Source organism: Lepidochelys kempii, chromosome 3 (genome assembly GCF_965140285.1).
Source record: "Lepidochelys kempii isolate rLepKem1 chromosome 3, rLepKem1.hap1, whole genome shotgun sequence".
In the NCBI taxonomy this organism is placed as follows: Eukaryota; Metazoa; Chordata; order Testudines; family Cheloniidae; genus Lepidochelys; species Lepidochelys kempii.
In genome coordinates, this window is record NC_136382.1 from 8,985,305 (window position 1) to 9,004,010 (window position 18,706).

Here is an 18,706-nt window from a genome sequence, read left to right on the forward strand (position 1 = left end):
CAATCTCTTTCTGGCTCTATTGGCAGAGTTTTATAATTGGGGTAGTGGTGTTCACAGCATGCAGTAGCTCTAACATGTAAACAAAAGTCAGATATTGAGGAAGAAAGTTGTACCTAGTGGTAAGGACACAACTCTAATTCTTGGCTGTGCTACAGACTTTCTTTGTGATCTGGGGAGGGTCACTTAACCTCTCTGTGTCAGGGCTTTTGGGGGGCTTCATCTTTGTAAAGTGCTTTGAGATCCATGGATGAATGGTGTGTTAGAAGTGCATGCTAATATCACAGTTATAAACAAAACTGAAATATCTAGAGGCTGGTGAGATAAATGACATAACTTTATTTACATAAGACAAGAACCAGTTACTTAAGCTAATTTGACTCTTATGCCACAGGTGAGGAAATCGGAACAACACATTTCTCAATCAATTAGGAGTCTTTAACCCCTATGCTGCATGGGGCTGTGGTGCCCCCAGACTTTGCAATTAGTAGTAATTCACCATATTCACTGTATACTTTAGCATAGTGATTTATTATGCTTTTTAGAAAGGCAGTGTGTCTAGTGGTCTGAACACCATACTGAGACCCAGGAACAACATGAGCTTACTCCAAACTCTTCAGCTTCCTCATCAGTAAAGCTGGGATAAGAGTGGCCATATGAGATCAGACCAATGGCCTGTCTAGTCCAGTCTCTGACGCTGATCACTGCCATATGTTTCAGAGGAAGCTGCACAGTGGACAACTACGTAATAACTTGCCCATAAAGGAAGTTTCTTCCTAAAGTCAGGCAGCTAATAGGTGACTTATGCCCTGCAGTATGAGGGTGTGCTCACCTGAATGTTCATGCCAGCAGGTGGAATTGCCTTGAGTTCCTGCACAAAGATCACTCCTCATCCTCATCTACTACCACAAAGTAGAAGGGTATCTTTAAGGACAAGATACCAGGACATTGGTTTTATGTCCTGTCCGACAAATGTCTGCTCCAATAATGCAATGTGTCCTATTTTTTGGATTTAATGGCAACCACCACTTCGTCTTTTGCACTAGAATAGAGGTCTTCCTTATGTTAAAAGTACCATCAACCAATTCTTCAGGTTTTTTAAGGGTCTTATAAAAATTCCAGCTGAACTTCCTATCAAAATTACAAAGGCAAGATAAAAAATAGATAAGTTTCTTCATTATGCTTCTAGAGTTCACAGTAACCCTGGTTCCCTCTGCCAATAAAAACTCATCTGCATTTATAACTCTTATAGCTGCTCATGCTTTGAGTCATGTATTTCTCTTAGTAAGAGGAATGGCCCAGTCTCCAAATGTCCAAAAAGCTTTCTGTTTGCTATATGTCTCCTGCCAGATTGGTCTCCAATTCTGTGGTAATAATGCAGGTGTAATGCAGTCTAATCTTTACAAGTAGTTGCTTTTGAGGAGGACCATGAATTATCTTTCAGTTCATTTCATGGATATAATTCTGATAAATGTTGGTGTCACTCCTTGGTCACACTCAAGTAAATTCCGTTTTATTCCTAGTAATACACCTCTTACTACCAGCAAATATGAGGAATCAGATTTTGCAATGAAAGTATGTTTGCCATGCATCTTCCCTTTCCCACCCCAAACAAATTATTTGTTCAGAATCCTTCCTGGTGATGGCTTTGACCAGGAGAGTACACCCACGTTTCCTTCTGCTAGACCCTACACCCATTGTAGAAATTGACTCAAGTGAAACACTGCAGGAGTGATGGAGCCTGTTATCCCCTGGAGACATTCCACTGGTGCACACTGTGTATGAGAACTGGAGTCCAGTCTTGAGCTTGGCTTTGATGCCATTGTTGGAAGGCAGGTTTTTTTTATTAAAACACCAACTGGTAGATGTTTGAAGTGGTTTATCAAATGTGTATAAAGCCAATGTTCCTGCTCCAAGGATCTAATGATGTAACTTCAGCAGATACGGTGCATGGGACAGTGGTGCTTCTGTGAGGGGACTAGATGCAGCAATCAAGACAGAAACACTTCGTAGAAGTGGTTTTTGAGGAGAGATTTGAAGGTAATAAAGGGACAGCATTTGATGCACAGAATGTGGGAGGCTGTTCCAAGTATGGGAGAGAATAACACAGAAGAAGGTGCAGAGCTGGGTTCACTGACACAATTTGGGCTCACTGAGCTACGGAAGACTAAAAGGGGCAGTGGAGACTCAACTGTGTGCTGCTTCACTGGATGTAAATACATTTATAACAAAAGCCCGTGAGCTCAACCAGTGACTCTTCTGTATCCTGGCTAAATTGGTATCTGATTTTTCCACTACTCTGCTGTCTTCTTACAGAGGTTGTTTATTGACTGAAACTGTTTCCATGTGGCTGTAATGTAGAGCTTGATTACATTAAACGTGGCTTTTTCCTGTAGTATTTCAGTGCTAAGGAAAGAGATCCCACCTGCTAAAATGGCTGTTTAGGTAATGCACAAACCTTGGGGGTGGGGAGAGTTGTGAAGCAGGATCTAGTCCCTCTTGGGGTCCTAGTATTCACATGCTCACTGAGTTTATATTTTGGTGATAAATTTTCAGATGCAATTCCTAATATTTGTTATTTGTATTCCAATAATGCCTAGAGGCTCTGACCATGATCAGGACCCATTGTGCTAGGCGCTGACCAGAAAATAGGAAGAGAGTCCCTGCCCCACAGAGTTTACAGTCTAAATAAACCGTCTTGATTAATAGTATTTGTCTTTGAAAATGAAGGCTAAGGCCTGGTCTACACCTAAAACTTTGGTTGAACTTCATCATGTCACTCAGGAGTGTGAAAAATCAACACCCCGGAGAGACATAGTTAAGCCCACCTAAACCCTAGTATAGACACCACTAGGTCCATGGAACAGTTCTTTTTCAGGGTTGCCAATTTCAGTTGGATGTATTCCTGGAGACTGCAGGACAATCCTGGAGGATTGGTAACCCCATCGATTTAGCTACCACTTAGATTCATAGATACTAAGGTCAGAAGGGACCATTATGATCATCTAGTCCGACCTCCTGCACAACGCAGGCCACAGGATCTAACCCACCCACTCCTGCGAAAATCCTCTCACCTATGGCTGAGCTATTGAAGTCTTCAAATCGTAGTTTAAAGACTTCACTTTGCTCTGGCTAGTATAACCTGCTGTAAGGATGCCCCAGTTTATATCCAGACGATGGGGGTGGGGGTAAGAGGCTCAGTCCCAAGGCTCTAGGTGAGGGACAGCACTGTGGGGGAAGCTCTCTCAACCCCCACCCCTGCCTGGCTATTTCCTTTATACCCCAACCTTCACTGCATCAGGGACCCCATCCCACCCCAGACATTCCCCCAACCTTGGGGACCATCTCCCCTGGATGCTCCCCTCTCCACTATTTAAGCACCATGGATGCTCAACCAGTCCTGTGTAATTCCTTGTGCATGTCAATATGGGACAGTCCCACCAACGGTGTATTTCTGCCTGGCCTTCTTAGTGGAGCTGCAGAGTATTTGGCCTCCCCTTCCAGCAGGCTGGTAGGGAAGCCCCCTACAGCTAATAGCTGGAGAAAGAAGCACTTAAGTCTCCTGTGTCCAGAGGTCACCATGATGCAGCCATAACTCTCAAGGGCGTGGATTAACTACAACAACGGCACACCCCCTTCCATCATTGTAGCAAGTGGCTACACTGCTGTGCTAAAGCAGCACAGGTTCAGGGCTGTAAGCTATGCTCCTGTATTGTATTGTAGACATACCCTTAGTGCTGCTCCAAGAAGGCATTCAAATCTCTGTACTTGTCCCACTAAGCACCCAAGCTCTGTGATACCGAGGGCCGTGCTGGCAACTTGCCAGAAGACTGTGGCAATCCAATTTGCCGAAAATGCACATATTAAATAGCAAATGAATGCACTTGTATCATCTTTGATAAAGAGATTAAAAATGGCCTGTTGGTTGAGCTAGCCAATAAGAAAACCCATCAGGGAACCAGCTCCATCCACCCCTTACAATTACAGGGTCTGCTGCTACTGTAGTGCATAGCAGAACTCAGGATGGATAAAATCAATGTTTTAAAAAAAACCCAGATTTCAAAAATTCAAATTAAATACATTTTTCTTTTTTAAAAGATGTCTATTTGGAAATTGACAACCAATGTTAAAGCCTCAATTTACCATAATCTATTTAAAATTATTTAAATTAAATAAACATTCAGGCAATATGTATTTGCTATTCGTTTTAAGGAAAGTTAAAGCACTGAACTGGTGGAAGTTACTGGCAGCTAAGCAGCTGGAACCAGGTTTGATGAAGTGCTAAACCAACTTTTTACAGCCATAGCCTCTTCTGCAGGTGCAGAGAGAATGTTTCCTTAATTTGAGTTTATTCAGCTAGCTCAGTTCAATGACTAGTCCATTCAGAGTTGAGGAACCCATTGAGATTTGAGAAACCATGAAAGCTTGTTTGTTTGTTTTTTCCTTTTCCAATCTATGAATGAAAATTAGGTGTAAGATCTACTAGTTTTAAAACCTTGAATGACATGGTGACCAGAAACAATCACTTCAGTTCACTGACTACAGATAATACTTTCTTTGTTTAACAAATCAGTGAATTTTAATGCAAAAGATATTTTCATAAACTTTTTTTCCTTAGGTACCCAGCACATTTAAGGTGTTTTATTTAACTATTAAAAAGCCAATTTAAAATGCCATTTTTGTGCATTTTTACCTGAATTCCAATTTCCATCTAAATGCACCTTGACACAAATGATGAAGTAAAAAATTAATCATCCTTTAGGAAATAAATGAATCAGTCACTATTTTCTGTGCCCCTCACTCAGTTGATTGCTTGCTAGGTGCTAATCTAGTTCTAAAATGCAAAATAAGCTATTTCACCACTTCCAAGCCAAAACATAACTTTTCCGTGGTTGTTAATGTGTATGTTTCTTTACAAAACTTACCTAGCATCAGCAAGTACCAGTGTGTGGTGTTCAAAAGAAATGAAGCATCATGAAATGAAGACTCTTGCATGTTTCAAGTCAGTTTTGGTGTTCAAGAGCTTATTCCAAGAAGAGCTGAATACCTCCAACTCCCATTAAAGTTCAAGACCTCTCAGGAGCAAGCCCTTAGAACAAGATATTGCTAACATTAAAGCCAATGGAAGTTCTTTCCATTGTTTTAACAGGAGGTGGACTGGGATCACAATGGGGAGGGTTATTTATTTATTGAGACCTGTAGCTTACAGAGTTCTAGATCCTTTCACTGAATTTATTTAATTCTTTTTGCATCTGACTTCCCAAATCCACCTTTCACATGAGGCCTTGGCCCTTCCTCCAATTATTTGACAAAACAATTTACTAAACATTTTTTTTAAAGCAGTAATGAGGTAAAGAGATTTTGCTTTGTGCGTCCCTTCTTGTTGTGCGGTTACAGCCTTTCTAAACAAGAAGTTGGGTATCTTGTGTTCAGCAAATTACTAATTTCAAAGAGGGTGCTGGAAAATTATTTCCCCCTCCCTGAAACCCCCCCCCACCTCTCTCAAAAATCCCCAAACCTGGCCTGCTAGTCACCAGCGTAGTAAATGTTATTCTGTACCTAATTGATAAAGAGCCTGATGCTCCAGTCTTTCTTCAGTGAGAGTTGTACCAGAGTAAGGACTGCAGGATCAGTGCCTCTAGTTTGGTTGTAACTATGATGGCCAGTACCACAGTTTAGCTGCAAATATGCTTTTATGTGGAGGGGAGAGGGAAGGGGCTGGAGGTGTCAGTTCTAAACACTGTATTTCCTGCACAATCCTATGAAACTCTCCTGCATTGGATTTTAGGTGACTTGGCTTGTGCCACTATGCACTCTTGGGCACTCTGTAAATGAGGTCTTGTTCCACGACTAAGACTCCTAGGTGCAACTGTAATACAAAGAATAAATAATGATGATAAAATAAAATACTCTACCTGCTTGGTGCAACTTGGTGCTCTCTTGGCCCTCTTTTCCAACAAGCGACCACACACCTTCTCTCGAGCCAGCCTCAGTGCCTGGACTCCAAACCCAAATCCTGTACGCGGCACAACCTTAATTTTCTCTTTTTATAAATCTAACTTAAAACACATTTTTCCAAAAACCTTCTAACGCTAACCTCCATTCCACCAATCCTCCCCCATGCCTGACTGTGCTTTCTGCAGTGTGTTAAAAACAAAGCCCACTGTGGGTGTGGGCGGTTGGGTGTGAGGGTCTAACAAAAGCATAATTTGTGATCTTGTTCACAACCCATAAGGTCTTGTTTGGATGGGAAAGGTTTTTGGTTTTTTTTTTCCAGATACACCAGTGCTGGTGTAACGCCCCATATGGACATTATTATTCCACAATAAGCGTGTCCACATGGGGAAGTTATATCAATATAACTGTTGGTTTAAATTAACACGTTAGCTTATACCAGTGTAGCTTTCCTATGTAGACACAGTGAATGGATTTGCAACAGTAGAGTTCCCGAGCTGCAGTGGAGCAATAGACGGCACCCTTATTATGCCACCGTCCCACCTTGCCCCATAGCATATTGACAGAAAGGGATACTTTTCTATTATTATTACTCCTGGGGGAATTCTGTGCCAAAAAATTGCAAAATTCTGAAAAATAATGCAATATAATTACACCAGTTTCACTTATTTTGGTAGGTTTCAGAGTAGCAGCCGTGTTAGTCTGTATTCGCAAAAAGAAAAGGGGGACTTGTGGCACCTTAGAGACTAACAAATTTATTTGAGCATAAGCTTTCGTGAGCTACAGCGTAATTTATTTAAACTACCATACAGAAAAAAAATCACAATAACTGTTCAGCATTTCCTAAACACATGAAACTTAAGTTACAAATACTTGGTAACCAACACCCTGCATTCCAGTTATAACCTTGGATTTTCATTTAAATTATATTACTGTTATTTTTGTGTTTGGTGTTCTGTAAAGTAGAATGTTGCTTTAAATTGCTCAGACTTTCACACAAGAAAGTCATATGGTTTTGCTAATCATTGTCCTGCATTTTTTTTAAATGGGTAAGTAAAACAGATCCTGAGCTGTAATCTAACCCCATTGTGCCTCTCTGGCACAGGAAAAAAAGTGAGAACGCACAGAGACCTTCCTCGCTGAGGATTCCGTGACTGTCATTTACAATAAGGCTCCTTTACACCAGTCTGGCAAGGTAAAGGAGCCTTAATAGACTAAGAAAGCGAACAATTAACTAACAATGAGAACATTAGCAACCTGCCTGTTTAGTTGTTACATTTCTTACTCCTGAGGGCATTCTGTGCCAAAAAATTAAAAGTTCTGCACACAATATTTTAAAATTCTGCAAATGTTGTTTGTCAAATAAATGTGGAGGCTCCAGCACGGCAGTGGGGAGCACAGGCCACTGGTTGCAAAGATGGAAGGAGATGACTGTGCAGCTCCCTCCCTCTACCCAGGACATGTCATCCCAAGTCCTCCTCTTTCTCCTCCATATCTGGCTTGGGCATTCTGTGGTTGTGGAGGGGGAATCCTTCAAAGCTGCAATGACAGCAGCTACAGATAAAATACAGAGGTACCATTGTCAGTATAATCACAACAGAAAGAGGGAGTTAAGGGTCAGAACTCCTTTCCTTTGCATTCCCGAAGTTATAAACAAGACATGCTTATTGACACTTCTGTTTCAGAGTGCTTGTGCACAGCACCACTCACAGCACTGGCAATCGTGAGAATGGCCCACCTGGAGTGAGGGCATTGCTCAGTTGCCTGAAACTGAGTACGGGGAAAATGCTGGTGCCATTTTCCACTGCAGGTGGTGATTTTTAGTTGATATCTCACTCCTGAGGGAACAAAGGCACTGAGAGCACAGATGCTGCTGGTGTCCTGTAGCCGCCCAGGCCTGTAGGCTGCTAGCCTGTTTACTGCAATGGTGCCTACCCATGTTATCAGTAGGTGGCATGGGAAAGTGTCCTACCACGGAGGAAGAAATAAGACTGCCATCCCTAGAAACCTTCAGGAGAGGACTGCAGACTACCTACATGAAAGTTTCCTTGAGATCTCTCAGGAGGATTCAAGGAACATCCCTGTGTACATAAACAAACTGTGCTGTATGCTTCCCCTCCTCCCCACACCTAACTTTAGAAGGGAATGAAAATCAGATGACCATGCTACATCTCTTTGTTGTACTGCTACCTTTTCTGGTACCGGCAAATTAATGATGTCAGTAGCTATGTCCTGTGAAGTCAGTACATGTAATGGGAAATACAGTTACTTACCCAAGGTTCCTTCCCCTGCAACAGGCCTGTGCTTGACTGCTGGAACTGGCTGGACTGCGGTGGAGTCTCAAACAGGTCTTGGCTTGCAGCATGCTGGATCCCCCTAGTTGCATGTCCCCAATCCTTCTCTTCTTCCTTCTTCAGCTCCTCCTTTTCCTCACTGTTCACACCATGGGTCTACGTCTTGGGCTTCTCAGAGGTATCCACAGTGGCGGGGGGGGGACTCTGTCAAGTACGGTGTGCAGCTCTTTGTAAAAGCAGCAGATCTGCATCTCTGCACTGGATTGATTGTTGGACCCCCTGGCCTTCTTGTACACCTGCCGCAGTTCCTTCACTTTTACTGTGGCACTGCTGTTGATCCCTGTTATGCCCCTTCTGCAACCCCCATGCAACCTGCTCAGAGATGTCCAGCTTTCTGTGGCTGGTCCCTAGCGGAGCCTCTTCTCCCCACAGGCCCAGGAAATCCAATATCTTCTGTCTACTCCAGGCCAGAACGCGTCTGGAGCATGTAGCCACCATGGTGAGCTTGGCCGTTGCACACAACTGTGGAGAGCTGCTAGGTACGTTTGCTGAGCTGTACAATCAGGAAAAGGTATTTACAAAATATATGGAGTTTTAAGGGGGTATTATTGGGGGATGCCGCCAGTCTCTGTGACCCTGGCATAATGGAGTTCACAATTGTGACCAGAGTGGTCAGTGTTGGGCATTGTGGAACTGTTGGAGGACTGTTAGGGTTGACATAGGTAACACAAAAAGAAAAGGAGGACTTGTGGCACCTTAGAGACTAACCAATTTATCTGAGCATAAGCTTTCGTGCGCTACAGCTCACTTCATCGGATGCATACTGTGGAAACTGCAGAAGACATTATATACACAGAGATATATATAAGTCTTATAAGTGTATATACACAGAGATATATAATGTCTTCTGCAGTTTCCACAGTATGCATCCGATGAAGTGAGCTGTAGCGCACGAAAGCTTATGCTCAAATAAATTGGTTAGTCTCTAAGGTGCCACAAGTCCTCCTTTTCTTTTTGCGAATACAGACTAACACGGCTGTTACTAACACTAACACGGCTGTTACTCTGAAACCTGTCATAGGTAACACAATGTCTACACTCATGCTGTGTTGACTTCAGTACTTTGATCATAGCTCAATGCTGCTTGGGGAGGTGGAGTTACTGTGTTGCCATAACGGGGCATTTACATTCGTGGTAGACAAATTTAAGTGTAGACACATGCACAACTAGGTTGATGCAAGGCAACTTACATGGACCTAACTTTGTAGTATAGACCAGACCATAGTCACTGCTCCAAGATGGGCCTTGGCCTGTAGTCACAGAGGCCTTGCCTGTATGCAGAATTGAGATGGTTTAACTTTAGACCACTTGAAAAGCTGATTCCTTACCCAAAGAATTCCTTACTGAATTAAGTTATATGGATACAAGCCTGTTTTAAATTGAATTGTGTCCACGCTGTGTTTTGTACCTCTTCAGCTAAATTGGTTTACAATCACACCTTTAAATGGGTGTAATTTTGATAATAGGCAAGGCGTGAATGTTGTTGCTACAGGGCAAGTGAATATCTCAGTCCCGTTCTAGTGAATAAGTGTCCGTCTCACAAAAAATCACTATAATTGTTTCTTTTGACATCCTTATTTCAACCCTTGTTTCATCCTTGTTTTTGTGCCACTAACTAGCACCAGTCACAGCAAACAGGCTAAGGGCTGAATGGATAATTCCTCTCCTTCCTTAGTGTATTTATATCTTTCAAATACTTGCAGATGGCTATCAGATGCTTCCTGAGTCATTGTTTAGCTAAGCTCTCTGCATTTAGGGAACAATTCTGCTCTCACTTAGCAGTGCAACTCCCACTGACAATAATGGGAGTTGCGTGCCTGTAAAGGAAGGCAGAATTGGGCCCTAAATGAATCTTTAGCTTCCTAATAACCTTTTGTATCTTTTCTCTAAATTTCATCCAACTTGTTGTATGCAGTGTTTTTGTAGCCAAAGCCACAAAACCAATGCTATACCTGAGATACATCAATGATATTTTCATCCTCTGGACAATCAACCTAAACTCCCTCATAGATTTCCATCACAAATTCAACCACCCATCCATTAAACTCTCTCTAGAAAACTCCCACACTAGCATCAACTTCCTGGAAGCCACAGTCAGCTTCAATAATAGGTTAGCCGTGACATTCTGAGTACATTTCCCAGACCTGAAGAAGAACTCTGTGTAAGCTCAAACGCTTGTCTCTCTCATCAACAGATGTTGGTCCAGTAAAAGATATTACTTCACCCACCTTGTCTGTGCAACTTATTGATGTCTTTCTGGTGCATTCTCACCAGCACCATAGTAATGGGCAGTTGCCTCCCAGTTTTGCGAAACAATGGCCCTGCATGTGCAGCCCTGAATCACATGGGCTTTTCACCCTCTTTTTGAACATCATGTCATGCTGTAAGCTGCTATCCAGTTTTCTGTCCATTAATACCCTTGGGCTTCTGTCAGCACTGCTGCTTTCCAGGTATCTCCCTCCCAGTGAATATCTGTATTTGGGGATTATTTTCCACCCCAGAAGGGTGTTTTATAAGTCATGGAAATCACATAAGGTTCTGAACACTGAAATTCAAGGTTTCTATATCAAGATATCCTCTGGCTAGTCTTTGATTTTGGGGAGATCTTTCCCACCCCTTCCAAATGATTTGGAAATATTACTAAACCTTTGTTTTATGTAGGATGTTTCTGTATAAACACATGAGCAGGTCCTTGTAAATAAGGCACTCACATATTGGGATTAGGACACACCTCTTCCAATAAAGTTTCTGTGAGCTGTGCAGCTGGACTCCTGTACAAATGAAAGTGCAGGGGTTAATGTTTTCCTCTAGATGTTCTCTTGCTTCCTGCCTTTTTTGTAAGTCTTGGGTTTCATTGTCCCTTTGCACTTTAAGTGGTAGCTTTTTGTGTGTCTGTTCTAGAGATTGGAAGAGAGATTCGTTTTTTTAACTTTTGGTTTAACAGTTTCAGTAGAAAAATGATTGACATCCTCCTTTTGAGGGTTATCAACAAGAGAGAACAGTAGTGTCTAAACATAGCAATGTCTATTCTAGCAGGAGAGAAGCTTCCGAAATAGTTCTAATGGTCCATTTCCCCCCTCCGTTTTGATGAGGGCAGGGAAAGGGAGGCTAGAGAAGTTAAATGACTAATAGACTTACATGGGGAAAACCACTAACTTTAACAAGGAGATGTATATGCCCCAATCTTAACAAGTGACCATCAGAAATAGCTCTTCTTCACAACATGAGTTCTTACAATGTATCTTATCTGGTGAGGTATTTCAAGTAGAGTGGGAAGCATTAACACCATTGTTGAAGGCACTGGTAATAATGGAATACTCTGTATAGTTGTGGTTACCCATGTTCAAGGAAGATGAATTCAAACGGGAACACATGCAGAGAAGGGTTACTAGGATGGTCAAGGCCTATTTTATGAGAGGAGACTGTGGGTATGTCTACACTCCAATTAGACACCTGCGGCAGGCCCAGGCTAAGGGGCTGCTTAATTCAGGCTCCAACTGCATCTCAAGCTCTGGGACCCTCCCACCTCGCAGGGTCCTAGAGCCTGGACTTCAGCACAAGCCTGAATGCCTGCACCAGAGTTAGACAGCCTCTTGAGCCCAAGTCAGCTGGCATGGGCCAGCCGCAGGTGTCTAATTGCATTGTAGACTTACCCTAGAAGAGCGTGGCTTGTTTAGCCTCACAAAAGAAAGACTAAGAGGGGATTTGATTGCTTTTTATAAATACATTGCGGGGCTGGGGGTTAAACCCCACGGAGGAAGAAGAGCTGTCTAAACTTAAAGACAATGTTGGCTCAAGCACAAATGGATATAAACTGGCCATGAATAAATGTAGGCTGGAAATCAGGTTTCTAATCATCAGAGGAGTGAGGCTCTGGGACAACCTCCCAATAGGACTAGTTGGGGCAAGAAATCTATCGGATGTTAAGGTGGAGCGTAATAAATTTATTAACAGGATTATATGGGTGTGTTGCCTGTGATAAGAGGGGACTGGTCTCCACCCACTAGGTCCTTTTCACTCTTCCTGTATCCCTAATAGCATGTCTGCAGGTTCATTGCTGATGTCTGTCTCCAAGGATTTCTTTCCTATCATTGTAGTATCAATAGCTTGCTGGATAACTTAAGATAAAAAAAAATCTGGGTTTGTTTTTATCCTGTATATTGGGCTTTGCAGGATACAAAATTGTGGCTTCCATGTTCTTGTGTGTGAATTCTTGTGTGAGGAACTAGAGCTCGGCTCTTGCTTTGTGTGAGTGGAACCAAGATCCTGCGAAATCAGGCTCTTGTTCTTATAAATTGATTTTAATGGCCTGGCCTGCTGTAGTCTTTCCTTATCTCTGAACTAACTTTTATGAGAAGTAGCAGCCCTCCTGATGTCCAGTACTTATCTCTTGTTGTAATCCTATGAGCTTTCTGAACTATGTTTCATTCTGGTCTTTGTATGTTTTTCTGTGTTTCCCCATTCACTGGATTTCCCACTTCTTGTGCATTGAAGGACTGGCTACCTTAGGCCTGAATCCTACAAACACTTACACATGTGCTTAACTTTACCACCAATAGTAGTCCCATGATCAGGACTTTGAAATGTAAGCTCTCCAGAGAAGGGACAGTCATTTTGTTCAGTGCCTAGAACAATACAGCCCTGATCCCTGAATGGGGCCCCTCAGCACAACACCCACTAAACCCCCCCGATCAAATTTCTCCTAGAGATAAATTTCTTCCTTAAAGTCTTTTTGATTATGGCCCCAGCCTCTGGCCTTCCCCCAAAGAAACTTAAACAGTAACAAAAAAATAAAGGTACTGGTGTACCTTTGATTTTGTCATGAGTCACGTGATATTTGTGGTCTCAAAACTCCAACTGTTGGAGTCTCAGGTTATTACAGAGAATCTCAACTTTTATTTGAAAAAAATTTCTAGCCCTCATCGTTGCACAGAATAGCTTGAAAATATGAACCCTAAATGTTCCAACACAAGGAATGGGGATAGCCCAGCCAATCTCTTGAGGTTTTTTTGCATGGTTGGGGTTTCAGTATGAAGTATCTGCAGCAGATTCAGGTTGTACTTGCCAATTCTTGTTCATCCTGTGTATTCCACTTCTGAACTGTATTTTCTCTCCAACGAAGGGCCAGTTTCTGCCCTCAGATATGTGAGCAGTTCTCTTTGCAATTGGCGGGAGTTGTGCATACAAGTGTAAGGGAATAATTTGGCCCTTGGAACATAAGTTCCTTCAGGTAGGAACTTCATTATCATAAAGCGCTGAGCGTTCCAACAATGCTGAGGTTTGATGTTATGTTCTGTCACAAAGAAAAAAAATAGACACATTCCCCAAAGCTGCTAGATATTAGGATTGGTCTCCACTACAAGGAGATTGACGCTGGTGTAATCGATGCAGCAGGGATCAATTTAATGGGTCTAGTGAAAACCCGCTCAATCGATGGCAGAGCACTCTCTGGCTGACCCCGGTACTCATAAGAACATAAGAATGGCTATACTGGGTCAGACCAAAGGTCCATCCCGCCCAGTATCCTATCTGCAGACATGCCCCAGAGGGAGTGAACTTAACAGGTAATGATCTAGTGATCTCTCTCCTGCCATCCAGCTCCACCTCTGACAAACAAAGGCTAGGGACACCATTTCTTAACCAACCTGGCTAATAGCCATTAATGGACTTAACCTCCATGAATTTATCCAGTTCTCTTTTAAACCCTGTTATAGTCCTAGCCTTCACAAACTTCTCAGGCAAGGAGTTCCACAGGTTGACTGTGCGCTGAGTGAAGAACAACTTCCTTTTATTTGTTTTAAACCTGCTACCCATTAATTTCATTTGGTGGCCCTTAGTTCTTATATTACTGGAACAAGTAAATAACTTTCCCTTATTCACTTTCTCCACACCACTCATGATTTTATATACCTCTATTATATCCCCCCTTAGTCTCCTCTTTTCCAAGCTGAAAAGTCTAGCCTCTTTAATCTCTCCTCATATGGGACCCGTTCCAAACCCCTCATCATTTTAGTTGCTCTTTTCTGATCCTTTTCGAATGCCAGTATATCTCTTTTGGTATGAGGGGACCACATCTGTATGCAGTATTCAAGATGTGGGTGTACCATGGATTTATATAAGGGCAATAAGATATTCTCCGTCTTATTCTCTATCCCTTTTTTAATGATTCCTAACATCCCGTTTGCTTTTTTGACTGCCTCTGCACACTGTGTAGACGTATTCAGAGAACTATCCACGATGACTACAAGGTCTTTCTCCTGATTAGTTGTAGCTAAATTAGCCCCCATCATATTGTATGTATAGTTAGGGTTATTTTTTCCAATATGCATTACTTTACATTTATCCACATTAAATTTCATTTACAATTTTGTTGTCCAATCACTTAGTTTTGTGAGATCTTTTTGAAGTTCTTCACAGTCTGCTTTGGTCTTAACTATCTTGAGCAGTTTAGTATCGTCTGCAAACTTTGCCACCTCACTGTTTACCCCTTTCTCCATATCATTTATGAATAAGTTGAATAGGATTGGTCCTAGGACTGACCCTTGCGGAACACCACTAGTTACCCCTCTCCATTCTGAAAATTTACCGTTTATTCCTACCCTTTGTTCCCTGTCTTTTAACCAGTTCTCAATCCATGAAAGGATCTTCCCTCTTACCCCATGACAACTTAATTTACGTAAGAGCCTTTGGTGAGGGACCTTATCAAAGGCTTTCTGGAAATCTAAGTACACTATGTCCACTGGATTCCCCTTGTCCACATGTTTGTTGAGCCCCTCAAAGAACTCTAATAGATTAGTAAGACGTGATCTCCCGTTACATAAACCATGTTGACTTTTGTGTAACAATTTATGCTTTTCTATGTGTCTGACAGTTTTATTCTTTACTTTACTTCAGCTCTCTGAGAAGAGTAAGGGAAGTTGATCAGAGAGCATCTCCCATCGACTCAGTGCTGTGAAGACCCTGGGGTAAGTCAACCTCAGCTACGTCAACTCCAGCTACATTAGTCATGTAACTGGAGTAGTGTAACTTAGGTTGACTTACCCCGGTAGCGAAGACAAGCCCTTAGAAAAGATTCATCAGCCTAGTTTAAGGATATGTTCCAATCACTTGAAACTAAACCCATTAGTTTCGGCACATTAGTATGTTTTCTGTTTATTCACCTCTTGTAAAGTTTTTTCACCAGTGGAAATTGTGAGCTCCGTAAGGCCATGCTCTTTGTGTTAGTGTCAGGACACAAGCTGAGACTATTTTTGTGATTCTCTATAATAATTACATTACCTGAGGATACTCTCGTGCTTTTTCACTCAGTGTAATGATGGCCTTATATTGCATGATTGCTTATCTATTACTTTGTTTAAATGTATCTTTATCTGTATTTACCAACTCACATGCAGGAGTTTCCATCCTAAGCAAAGCAAGTGGACTTCATAAATGCAATGGACTTCATACACATTATGTTGATGGCAAAACCAGTTAAACTCACTGCTATGAAAACTGTGTAAGTATTTACACAAGGATTAGGGAGGTATGGTCAGGTCACAGGTCCAGGAATTAGAAAGTCCTGGAATCTAATCCATCTCTGACAACGACACTCTATATAACCTTGTACAAGTCACTTTATTTATACAATGACACTGGTGTATATTAGAGGTTCTCAACCAGGGGTCCGGGGCTTCGTGGTTGTGGGGGGAGGCTGCGAGCAGGTTTCAGGGGGTCCGCCAAGCAGGATCAGTGTTAGACTTGCTGGGGACCAGGGCAGAAAGCTGAAACCCCACTGCATGGGGTTGAAGGGTGAGGCCCTGAGTCCCGCTACCTGGGGCTGAAGCAGAAGCCTGAGCTACTTTGCTTCATGGTGCCCCCTCTGGCATGTGGCCTTGGGCAATTGCCCTGCTTGCTACCCACTAGTTATTGTGGCACAGGTGGGCCGTGGAGTTTTTATGGAATGTTTGGGGGGCCTCCGAAAGAAAAAGGTTGAGATCCCGTGGTGTAAATGGTGGTCAGGCCTAGACGGCTTTCTCCCTACTCAGAGTAGTTTGTAAAGTAGCTGAATCTCTCCGCATCAAGCGCCCCCATCCACAAAATATTTTGCCTGCCTCTTAGTGGTGTTTGCAAAGTGCTTTGGAGGTAGAAAGTGGTTAACATATATATATGAGTGTGTATATATATGTTTAAATATGTCCTTGTGTTGACTTTGATCCCATATCAAATTCTTATCTAAAAGTTTTTCAGTTGATGGGGGATGAGAGAACCCCTTCTCCTCCCTCCACCAATAACCAAAGAGAAGGGGAGAGGCAAGAAGACAGTGGGATGTGTAGTGGGGGGACAGAGAGGAGGAGACGAGACTGTTACAAGCAGAAAGAAACTGCACTGAATTGGTCTAGCTGAATAGCATATTTCTTTGGGAATGGATATGGTCCTTGCAGTGTCTAGGAACACTGCGGAGATAGTACTTTGTACTTTGATCGCAATCAGAGGTGCCAATCGTTGCGTCCTCATTGTGCTCAGGGCTATACCTTCCTAGGGGAAGACAGTTTGATTAAGTCAATAAGAAGTTATCTTAAGCTAAATCAAAGTAAGGAGTTCTTAAAGTGATTTCAGAGTGTTCACAGAAGGCTGCACAGATTTGAACTGATAGGTTAACTGGAGTTTAATCCTTGCAACTGTTGTGTAGACAAGTTTATAGTAGTCTCTACTCTTTAGAGTCCCAAGCACACTTGTGCTGTTGTATAATTAACATGCTCTGCTAAACTCCACTGGCCCTGTGCATGCCAACAGGACAGCCATCTTCAAAACCAGTTAGGTGTCCCATGTTGTCAAACGTGGCTCACTCTGAGTGAGTACAAACTGTAGGACTTTACAATATAATCAGCTCTATGTTTAACACCACATATGAATGAAATGGTTACATATCACTGGCCCTTTATTTGTTTTAAAACCGCTTTCTCAAATGCGTGCCTACCTATTTGGCCAAAGTTCAGGTTATTCATCGACTATTTCTGCTTGTCTGGATGATTGCTAGGTAGGTTTTTGGAAACTTAAGGTTCATAAAGACTTTCAGTAATTCATGCAGACTGTTACTCTTAATATCCTGACATAGCACTAGATGCAATGTAAAATTCTGTTTACTGTCTTGTCTTACCCTTCATTCTAATTAAAACATTAGTTAATTTGAAACACAATTTATATTGACATCTGCTCCTTCTTGGAGCTCTTTTTGCCAGACCACTTATGTGTTCTATATGCCTCCTCCCAATATAGGGACAACCAGTTTTGCAATGTCCAGGGCAGAATTGGTAGCTTGCCCAAAACAGCTTACATCTATTTGCTGAATGCCCACTCTTTGCACAGTTCTCTACAAAACAGAGGCAAGTACAGTCCCTGCCACAAGAGTTTTAATCCAGACTTTTAGAAGTTTAGCTGACACCCCTTCCTCCCCGCCCCCCCAAAATAAAAGGCTAAATAACTTTCTTGGGATACTTTTTTTTAAAAAAATTAGGTTCTCTTTCCAAAATTCCCATGAACACTTTGTACTTTTTTTGATCAGTGAAGTTTGGTTTTAAAAAAAACATCAGTTTTTGATTATTTATTTTAAACCAAAATCTGAACTGGAAAAATGAAATTTTAATCATTTTCCATAAACATTTGAAAATTTTTACCAAAATGAATTTTTTCGTGAAACATGTTTGTTCTGGTCAAAAAGGCTTTGTTGTCAAAAATAATGGACATTCTACCTGAGTAAGGAATACAAGATTGGTCCTTATGGAAGGCCTTTACATGTACATATGGCCAGTTAGGGAATGTCTTCAGTGTGGAGTGAACTTGGCTCTTTCTTGGGTGTTGGCTATAATGTGGCTCCCTTCCACACACAAACCTCTGACCCAAGTGTTGAGTGTCTCACACCCCGGATAGCTGGCCCATCCTGGGATATAAACTAAAATCCCAGTGCTGGTTACACTCAAGCAGATAATCCACTGTAGTGGGCCCAAGCCACTACACTCCCCTGGTGGGCGGAGCCCGGTCAGCCCTGCCTGTGCCCACGCTGGGTTCTGCAGCTCAGTTGGGCTGGAGCCATGGAAGGAGGCAAATGTCTCCAGTCTGCTGCAGAACTCCGGAGCTGAAACTGTGCTGTGCAGTGCCCTGCTCCCGGAGAAGACCAACCGTGGAGAGAAGTTGCCAGGACTGCCCCCAGCTGTGTACCCCAAAGAGATGGTGGACCCTTGGACTACGGAGTTCTGCACCCAGACTGCATAGGAAGTAGCTCAAGGAAACTATTACTCTGGTTTTGCTGCCAGGGAGCAAGTCAGCGTGTTTCAACGGAATCTTTGCTGACCCAGTGGTGGAACCGTCCATCGCTATTAGGGCCCTGGGCTGGGACCTGGTGGAATAGAGTAGGCATGGAT

General features: G+C 42.4%; 1 protein-coding gene across 7 annotated transcripts in view; it reads left to right on the forward strand.

The window, feature by feature from the left end:
• HMBOX1 (homeobox containing 1) overlaps positions 1-18,706 on the forward strand; it is a 143,100-nt gene that overhangs the window by 7,298 nt on the left and 117,096 nt on the right. The window contains exon 1 of one of the 7 annotated variants that reach the window (XM_073335639.2): positions 8,567-8,785. The exons of the other annotated variants lie outside the window; for them this stretch is intronic. The gene's annotated coding sequence lies outside the window, so the exon portion shown is untranslated. Of the gene's footprint in view, positions 1-8,566; positions 8,786-18,706 lie in introns of those variants that run through there. 7 annotated transcript variants of the gene reach the window in all.